At 42.4% G+C, this 10,496-nt stretch overlaps 1 pseudogene; it reads left to right on the top strand.

The window, feature by feature from the left end:
- The first annotated feature begins 1,820 nt into the window (after window positions 1-1,820).
- LOC147318286 (uncharacterized) lies at window positions 1,821-9,543 on the top strand (annotated as a pseudogene).
- Window positions 9,544-10,496: the final 953 nt, after the last annotated feature.

The raw sequence follows: 10,496 nt of genomic DNA, 5'->3' as shown, positions 1-10,496 counted from the left end.
AATGTATACAGAAATACTTTTTTTTTTCTTTGCAATGATCGTTCAAAATTGGTTTACATTTGTGAATAAATACAGCAATATATCTGCAAAGTTTAACCAAATTCACCACTTTTTTATAATATGCTAAACAATAAACAATGAGGAGGTAATTCAGCAATTTGAATCAGCTTTGTTGTGTCACGGCTGCCGATGGCGAGCCGTGTGGAGTTGGAAGAAGGACCCAAGATGCAGGCAGTGGATGAGATACCGGTGGTTTTATTTACAGAGGTGTAGTGGCAAACAAGCAGTGGGGCATAACAAATAACTAAAGACACCTAAACTGGGAGGACTAAAAATAACAGACCTGGGAGCATACGACAACGGGATGAGAAGCAGAGAGACGCAGACGAGGAAGAGGACACCGTGGAACACAGGGTAACAGACTGACACGGAGTTACACAGACGAACCGGCAACAGGCAGGAGAACACACAGGGCTTAAATACACACACCAGTAATCAGGGGATGAGAGACAGGAGGGCAACACAGCTGGGAGGAATCGGAGCTGACGGGACAGGGGAAATGAAAACTGAACACACTCACATCAGACAGAGACCTTCACAATAAAGCAGGAAACTCAAACACGGGGAACCAACCAAGACACAGAACTAAACAGCTTCACAAACAGACGGGTTGACACCATAGACAGACAGAGACACAGACGCAGACTCAAAGGCAGACCGAATATAACACATAGAACTCAAACAATCATCATCATCATCATCATCATGAACTAAAAGCACTGGGTCACCGACCCAGGACCATGACATGTTGTATCAAGGACACATTTAAAACCTGCAGGACACCAGCCCTCGAGGCCTGTAGTTGTCCACCCCTGCTTTAGTTGAATAATTTTTAAAAAATGTGTTTTCCATTAGTGTTAATCACAGTGGTGTTATGAATTAATTTACAAACCTGATGTATGATAACATTTATCTCTACAGAGGAAACATCGAAGATTGAGCAGTACAATATCACTGTGGCATCAACATCTCGTCAGCGAAAGACCACAGCCACACCAAACAATCTCTCAGCAAATACACAAGCCAAGTTACCAGACCTGATGTTGAGAGCTGCAAACAAACTGTTCCACAAGCAACTGTTGACAAGCTTGTCATCAATTTCATATGTGAGGGTCTACAGCCATTTGCAGTGGTAGAACAGCCTTTCAAAGAATTGATTACTACATTACAACTTCAAGCCAATGTCATTTCCAGACTTTCCTGTCTGTGCCAAATCTATGAAGTTGCTGATCACATTAAGACAACTTTGGCTGCAGCATTGGATAAAGTCAAATTTGTTGCTACCAATACTGATTGTTGGTCAGCTCATCAGAAAAGTTACCTTGGAATCACATGCCATTAGATAGAAGAAGAGTCCCCAGAAAGAAGATCTGCAGACCTAGCGTGCAAAAGATTGAGAGGGTCTCACACATTTGACATGCTTGCTGGTGCTCTGGATGATATCGATTGAAAATACAAGATTAGAGGCAAAGTTGTAAGAACCACAACTGATAGTGGATCCAACTTTGTCAAGGCCTTCCACGTGTTTGGGGCACAAAATGATGCAGATAAAGATGAAGCAGACCCAGATACTCTTGACCTGACTGACCATATTGACTACCATGAGTGAGATTCTTGATGAAGACTGGTTTGGAGTATCAACTCCCGCCTCATCAGCGATGTGCATGTCACTTGCTAAACCTTGTGGCAACAACCGATGCTGCCCTGGCAAGGAGCATGAATGACAACTACAAGAGGCTCTTCTGTGCAACCTTTGCAAAATGCCAGGCCATTTGGAACAAACTGTCCGGTCTCATTTGGCAAATGAAGTGATAGAGGACAAGTGTGAGCTACAGATCATTCGTCCCAATGCAACACGGTGGAATTCAACCTACCTTGCCATTGAAAGGATAATATGCATCATTGATGAAAAGGGGGAAGATGCCATCAGGAGCATTTGTGAGGACTTCAAGATGAAAATGTGAGTAAAATTGGACACCAATGTGGTTGCAAATTTTGTGAATTTTCCTTAACGGACGGTTAAAAACGTGAGCAGACTCTTAATATTTAATCATAAGATCTCTATTATAGTCATAGTGGGTTTTGTTGTTGTGTCTTACAGGTTGAGTCCTGCAGAAGTTGCATTCCTAAGGGAGTACTGTACCACCATGAAGCCACTGGTGAAAGCTTCAAACATACTTCAGTCTGAGTCCACTTCCTTTATGGGATGGCTCCTGCCAGTAATCCAACAACTACTGTCCAAACTTAGCAGGCTGGAGACATCAAGCAAGACGTGTGCCACTCATCGGAGCCCTGCAAAATGGCCTTCAAAAGCGTTTTGGACCAATGATGGAGGATCCAGAGTTGGCTGCAGCTGCAATCCTCTTACTCAAGTTCAAGACTTCCTGGACTGACAGAGCAGATGTAATAGAGGCTGGTAAGACCAGGTTTTTTTCAATGATTCATATGATCCCATTTTTTCTGTATTGTTACATTTGAACATATGCTTAAGTGAGTGTTTCACCTAATATGTTGTAAGTTATTCATGGTCTGTCCTGAATACTAAACAATCCTTTTTGAGAATTTGGTGATTTTAAGTTTGTGTGTTCAAGAATAATCACTGAAATTTAAATAACACAATTGTGTTATCTACTTGCAATTACAGCCTTGACATAGGGGCAGTACCCTCCAAGGAGAAGGAGGCTAGAGGGCAAGATCAAAGTAGCACGGAGGGAGGTTAGCCAACTAACGGAGTTGCAGACAGGTGCGACAAAGAAGGTGCATAAGAAATACAGCAAGCTGTCCATACCTGAGGCCTTGGAAACTGCCAAGCAAAGACTCACAGCCTTGGCCAGCCGCTTGAGGAGGTACACCAGAGAGATAGAAGGCAGGAGAATAAACCAGCTGTTCTCCACAGAACCAGCAAAGGTGTACTCTCAGTTGCAAGGGAACAATAATAATAAGAGAACAGCACCACCCAGGCTGGAGACCGAGCAATACTGGAAGGGCATATGGGAGAAGGACGCAACCCATAACGGCAATGCTCAGTGGCTAGCGGATCTGAGGGCAGACCACAGCGACCTCCCCGAACAGGGTCCAGTAACCATCACAGTGGCAGATATCCAAGAAAGGGTCTCCAGTATGAAGAGTTGGACAGCACCAGGGCCCAACATGGTTCACGCCTACTGGCTAAAGAAGCTGACTGCACTCCACGAGCGTCTGGCAGCACAAATGAACCAGCTGCTAGTTAACGAGAGACACCCGGAATGGCTAACCGAAGGTCGGACGGTGCTGATCCCCAAGGACCCCAAGAAGGGACCGGTCCCCTCCAACTACCGACCAATAACCTGCCTCAGTACTACATGGAAGCTCCTGTCAGGCATCATATCGGCTAAGATGAACAGGCACATGGGTCAATACATGAGCAGGACACAGAAAGGAATTGGCAAGAATACCAGAGGCGCAAAACACCAGCTACTGGTAGACAGAACAGTCAGCCGAGACTGCAAGACCAGACTGACCAACCTGTGTACTGCCTGGATTGATTACAAGAAGGCCTATGACTCAATGCCCCACAGCTGGATACTGGAATGCCTAGAATTGTACAAGATCAATGGGACCCTAAGAGCCTTCATCAGGAACTCAATGGGGATGTGGTGCACAACACTAGAGGCCAACTCCAAGCCCATAGCACAAGTCACCATCAAGTGCGGGATCTACCAAGGAGATGCTCTGTCCCCACTGCTGTTCTGCATAGGCCTGAACCCCCTCAGTGAGATCATTAACAAGACTGGCTACGGATACCGACTACGGAACGGAGAAGTTGTCAGCCACCTCCTGTACATGGATGACATCAAGCTGTATGCCAAGAGTGAACGAGACATCGATTCACTGATCCACACTACCAGGCTATACAGCAATGACATTGGAATGTCGTTCGGACTGGAGAAGTGTAGTCGGATGGTAACAAAGAGAGGGAAGGTAGTCAGAACTGAGGGGATTGAACTACCAGAAGGCAACATTGCAGACATAGAGGACAGTTACAAGTACTTGGGGATCCCGCAGGCGAATGGGAACCATGAAGAGGCCGCTAGAAAAGCTGCAACCACCAAGTACCTGCAGAGGGTCAGGCAAGTCCTGAGGAGTCAGCTGAATGGTAAGAACAAGATCCGGGCCATCAACACGTACGCCCTGCCCGTGATCAGGTACCCTGCTGGGGTAATAGGCTGGCCAAAGGAGGAGATAGAAGCCACTGACATAAAGACAAGAAAGCTCCTTACCATGCATGGAGGGTTTCACCCCAAGTCCAGCACCCTGAGGCTGTACGCTAAGCGGAAGGAAGGGGGCCGGGGACTGGTGAGTGTCAGCACCACAGTCCAGGATGAGACAACGAACATCCAAGAATACATTGGGAAGATGGCCCCAACTGACCGAGTGCTCAGTGAATACCTCAGGCAGCAGAAACCCAAGAAAGAGGAGGGAGACGAGGAACCATCATGGAAGGACAGGCCCTGCACGGTATGTACCACCGGCAGATAGAGGAGGTGGCTGATATCCAGAAATCCTACCAGTGGCTGGACAAAGCTGGACTGAAAGACAGCACAGAGGCACTAATCATGGCAGCACAAGAACAAGCTCTGAGCACAAGATCCATAGAGGCTGGGGTCTATCACACCAGGCAAGACCCCAGGTGCAGGCTGTGTAAAGATGCCCCAGAGACAATCCAGCACATAACAGCAGGGTGCAAGATGCTAGCAGGCAAGGCATACATGGAACGCCATAACCAAGTGGCCGGCATAGTGTACAGGAACATCTGTGCCGAGTATAACCTGGAAGTCCCGAGGTCAAAATGGGAGATGCCCCCAAGGGTGGTGGAGAATGACCGAGCTAAGATCCTGTGGGACTTCCAGATACAGACGGACAAAATGGTGGTGGCTAACCAACCGGACATAGTGGTGGTAGACAAACAGAAGAAGACGGCCGTAGTGATCGATGTAGCGGTTCCGAATGACAGCAATATCAGGAAGAAGGAACACGAGAAGCTGGAGAAATACCAAGGGCTCAGAGAAGAGCTCGAGAGGATGTGGAGGGTGAAGGTAACGGTGGTCCCCGTGGTAATCGGAGCACTAGGTGCGGTGACTCCCAAGCTAGGCGAGTGGCTCCAGCAGATCCCGGGAACAACATCGGAGATCTCTGTCCAGAAGAGCGCAGTCCTGGGAACAGCTAAGATACTGCGCAGGACCCTCAAGCTCCCAGGCCTCTGGTAGAGGACCCGAGCTTGAAGGATAAAACGCCAGCAGGGGCGTGCTGGGTGTTTTTTTATATACACACACACACACACACACACACACACACACACACACACACACACAGAAATATATTATCAAATATAACCTTTAAGGACAGATACTGTTACATCATCCAGCTTCTCCATTGCTCAGTCACCTGCAAGACAAATGTTTTCATTAGTGTTATGTTAAAAACATTTGAAAAGTTGAATCTTAATTGAGTCCCATGAGAATCAAATTGATTCACGTCAAAGAATCGTTTTGATTGTTCAACATTTTTACCCTTTTTAAAGCTATAATAGAAAAGAAATGTCCAGACAGCCAGGCTGAGGTCTGAAAGGGTTATACAATATTGCCCAGTGAACTTTTACTCACCCAGATTTGTGTCATTGAATTTTATCAATAAGATTATGCTGACTAGGGCTGCCAGATCATGCATCCATTGGACGGAAAATGTACAGCTTATTGCACCAGCAGCATCTGCTCTTATATAACCATCATTAGCTTATAGCTTTAAGTGTTTAAGGTATGTGCTAACTAAAAATAAAGGCAAGATGATAGTTTATTATATTTTAAAGAAATTTGCAGATTGCTCATTGCTATCTAAAATATAAAAGGACACCGGAGTATATTTTCGAGCATCTCACACTTCTGATAATCAGCTGTCTGCTTGACGTTTATTCAGCTGTGTAAAAACTATAACTTTAATCTCAGCCAAACCGATTTACTCAGAAACAAATAAAATACTGAAAAAAGCCAAACAATAACATTTTTAAGTTATTTAAGTGACTTATATATCATGTTTCACCTGAGTAGTGAAAGACGGCGGTGGTTTTGAAAATGGTTCGCCTGGAGTCCGGTGTTCTCACGGGCTCTAGTGAGCGTTAAACCCCGGCTAGCTATCGAACTAGTGGGTAACAGATGTCTCCGAAAATGTCGGAGGGCTTTTGAAAATGTTACGATTCGGTGTTGTCAGTGTTTTGTTTTAGGCGTGACTGTTATGTGCTTCCTGCTTTACTTTGAAAGTCTGTCTTATCTCAGTGTGTTCAGTTTACGCTTCCTTGTCTCGTCAGTTCTGATTTGCCCCAGCTGTGTTTCCCTCCTGTTGTCCATTCCTTGATGGCTCCCTCTATGTATTTAAGCCCTGTGTTTCAGTTTGTCATATGGTGATCTTCCCCCCCGGTTGTAAATAGTTTGGTGTTTTGCTGTAAATAAATGTCCTATTTTGCTTTGATGTAAATAGTTGTCGATACTTTCGTTTTGGGATTTTGGTGGAGACCCATATTAGTCTTTTTTGTTGGTTCGCCCTCCTTAAGAGCAGTAAGCGTGGGGGCATTTTTTCCTTACTTTATTTTTCCTGTGTTGCACGCCGGTTGCCTAGGCCGGGGTGTAACAAAAATATGTGGTGTCTTGATAAACTGTCCAGATATTTGAAGTTTACACGGCTACATTCTCGCCTGAAAATATGTTAAACGTTTATTTTGTGACCTAGAAAGAGTAATAAGAGAAATTTTAAAACTAACTAGCTGCCGCCATTTTTGGAAACTGAGCTAGGCTATGAATTCTGGGATACAGCTTCTTCGTCTTCGGGGTTTAACGGCAGCTGGCATCCTTGTACATGCAGTGCTGCCATCTTCTGTTTCAATTTTGAATCGATACACAGCCCTACTTGTTTTACCAACCAGCCTGATTCCTGAATAACACTGTTTTGAGCCCACTTTAATAAATCCAATTAATATCAAAATATTAATTTAAACCCACACCTTGTAAGGGAATTCAAGCAGCTAGTAAATCAGTCAAAGACAATTGGAAAACCCTGAATGTGGTTAATTAGCTCTCTTGCTAATTGAAAGAAATTCTCAGTGTGCCTATTAACTTAAGTTAATACAAACAGCTAACACTGCCCCTTATAAATAGCATAGCTAGGAATTCTTACAACATTACAGTAGATACTTCACTAAATGTTCTCTGAACCACATGCGAGGGCTGCTAAGCTAACGCTAGCATCCGTTAGCATGCTACATTACTTAGTAACATTACTTGCTAAATTTATTATTCTGTCCGCTTGACTTTAGAACAGTGATTAGACTACACACTACTTACATTCAAAAAATTAAAATTGCTTACCTCTCTTTCTTGACGAAGTTTTCTCTTACAGTTTTTCTTTCAACGCTCAGGTGCAGAAGATTCCTGTGACTCCAAATTCAAACGGAGTTAGGTAACAACTAACATGGAAGATGAAGGGGGTGGACATCTCAATTTTTGCTTCTATATACAATTTAGTGGTTTGTACGTTCATAAAACACAGTCAGTATGATAGGTAAATTTTTTCTTCATTGATTTAAAATAAACTCTTATAGGTGTTATTTCATTTTACCTTATTTGTGACCATTTTTTGTTTTTACAGTTACAGTTTGTAATACCCCCCTCCCCCCCATGAACTTGGTATTTCCCAAACTAGCTCCACACTGCAACATATTTTCTGCTTGACTTTAGTCTAATACAATGGCCTGTTGGAGGTGTGTGATTTGCTTCGTCTTTGTGGCGTTAACATTGAAGTCTCTCTTAAGTCACATTAATACTGCACACAGTCGCAGTCCAGATTTCCGTGTCATTTGTGGAGTCGATGGATGCGCCGAGGATTACCGTGTTTTCAACTCGTTTTACCACCATCTCAGACGCACACATCCACAATACATCGCCACTGGGAACCCGCCTACAGGATGGCTGACAGCTTCATCCGATGCAAATGTATTAGGAGGCGAAAATTTTGGTACAGCCATTTTTGCCGACTATACTGCCGAACCCAGACAAACTGTTAGCAATGGCACTGAAGTAGAGCCACCACCACTAGACCCCCCAGTAACATCGGAGGTGTTGGAGGAGGAGCGACAGGAAAGTCAGAACGTGATGGAGCGGCTGAGCTTCAAACACCTCATCAGAATCAGGTAATGTACTTTATGTGTTTCTGTGTGTATGCGCGCGAATTTTTAAATGTACGTGTGTTGTTTAACCTTAACCAAGCACAGTTACCCGAATTCAGCTTTAGTAAAACCGTAGTAAAGCCTAACTAGAGAAAATGTACTCAGTTCAAGTGAAGATTATAGTTTTAAAGTTGTGTGTTTTCTAAGATAAACTACTTGATTAGAATATTTTAATAGGTATGAAGGCCAGTGCTGAATTTGCCCCAATGCCAGTTTTTTGTATGGCATTAATGATGGAATTATTTTTAAAACCCACCCACTGTTTTACAACTGATACTCTATTCTGATGAGATAGAAATGTGTAACCCCCTAGGGTCACGTGCGAGTGTAAATAAACTACTAATGTTTTATTACACCTTAGGCAACATAGACCCTAAATTTAGATCAAAGTTGGCTTCCATCAGACTTCTCGCAATCGCAAAGTCTAGGGACATAGATGAGTGTGGGGTAGATATAATACTACGGAGAACCAATGAGGACTTGAAGTTACTGTACGATGGTGTTGTGATTAACACTGTCAATGGGGAATTTTATTTAAACGGAGCAGTTGTTGCTGTGTGTGGAGACACTCTGGCCCAGCATGAGCTTGCAGGATTTAAGAAAGGAGTTGGTTTTGCGTATAGCAAATGTCATCATTGTGAGTGTACTTTTGATGAAATGCAAGAAAATTTCAATGAACATAGTTTCACCAGACGGATATTGGACGGACACATTAGGCAGTGCATTGAAATAGAAAGGGCAACTACTGAATTTTTGAAATCCTCGCTCAAAACGACTTTTGGCATAAATAGACAAAGCTAATTAGTTGATTTCCCAGGTTTTAATCTCATAGAGCAGATGCCACAGGATATTATGCATGTAATTCTTGAAGGAGTGGCACCAATGGAAATTAAGTGTGTGTTGAAATACCTTGTTTTATCTGGAAATTTGGAATTGAACATGTTTAATTCTGCAATGCAGAACATTCCTTTTTCATCAGTGGACATACGTGACAAGCCTTCACCAATTAGTATTGCTACTTTAGCTTCAAGTAACAACAGACTCAAACAATCCTCTGGACAAATGCTTATATTGATCAAGATTTTGCCATTCTTATTGTACAGTGTTGTAGAGAAAAATCCCTTTATCCAGTTTATTTTGGATTTAATTGAAATTGTTAAAATACTTTTTGCCCCAGTTGTGTCTTTACAAACTGTGTCCAAACTAAAAAAAATGATAGAAGATCATCTTAAACAATTCAGGCAACTATTCCCAGAAAAAAATGTAATACCAAAGCAACATTACATGCTGCATCTTCCCTCTTAAATTATTGCCCTAGGACCTCTAATACGTCATGAGATTCGAGTCTAAACACAGTTTTTTTAAACAATGGTCATCCAAATTAAACTTTAAGAAAGTGTGTAAGTCTCTTGTAAACCACAATCAGCTGCTGGAGTGTTGCCAAAGTGAAGCAGGAACTGAGCATTTGATATTTGTAAATGAGAAAGAACTAGGTCCTATATCAGAGGTTGCTAACATGGACCATTTGCAATCAAAGGTTGTAGATTTTTTGGGATTGAAGATGCTATACATCATGAAGTTAGAGTAAAGTGGCTTATTTTACATGGAAACAAATACATCTGTGACAGGTCTCTTGTACTCATTTCAGCAAATGGTTTAAACCCTATCTTTGGACTTGTAAAAAACATTTTTATTGTTAATAGTTTACTTTATTGTTTTGAATACCAGGTGTATGAAACCTTGGGTTTCAACAAAGACTTTCTTGCCTATGAAATTGCAATTCCCAACCTTGCCCAAGCAACGGAACAGACTGATGTTGAAGACCTACTTGATTTTACGTCATATTACCCAGTCAATTTCAGAAACAGTGTCTATGTTATGATAAAATACAACCTTGAAGATGTCCTTTCTTTAAAAACCTGAAATAAATACCTTCCAATGAGTGACTTTCTTATTTCAAAGAAAAAGGTGAATGTTTCTTATTTTGAGATAATTTTTGTTTTACACTCTATCTAAAAGCTATTTTTGCTTGAAATAAATGTAAAATGGTTCATTTTTAGATATACAGACTAAATAAGAAAAAAAAAGTAATATATACTTGAAACAAGTTTAATCATCTAACACATGAGACTGGAAACTAGCTTGTAATGTTCAAAACAAGATGGACAAGATAATCTGGCTAAAA

The sequence above is a fragment of the Aulonocara sp. 'chitande type north' Nkhata Bay genome, linkage group LG11 (genome assembly GCF_057382095.1).
Source record: "Aulonocara sp. 'chitande type north' Nkhata Bay isolate Kocher_YH1m ecotype deep benthic linkage group LG11, A_spYH_male_GT1.1, whole genome shotgun sequence".
NCBI lineage: Eukaryota > Metazoa > Chordata > Actinopteri > Cichliformes > Cichlidae > Aulonocara > Aulonocara sp. 'chitande type north' Nkhata Bay.
Note: the sequence above shows the minus strand (reverse complement) of the source record. Positions and strands in the feature narration are given on the sequence as shown.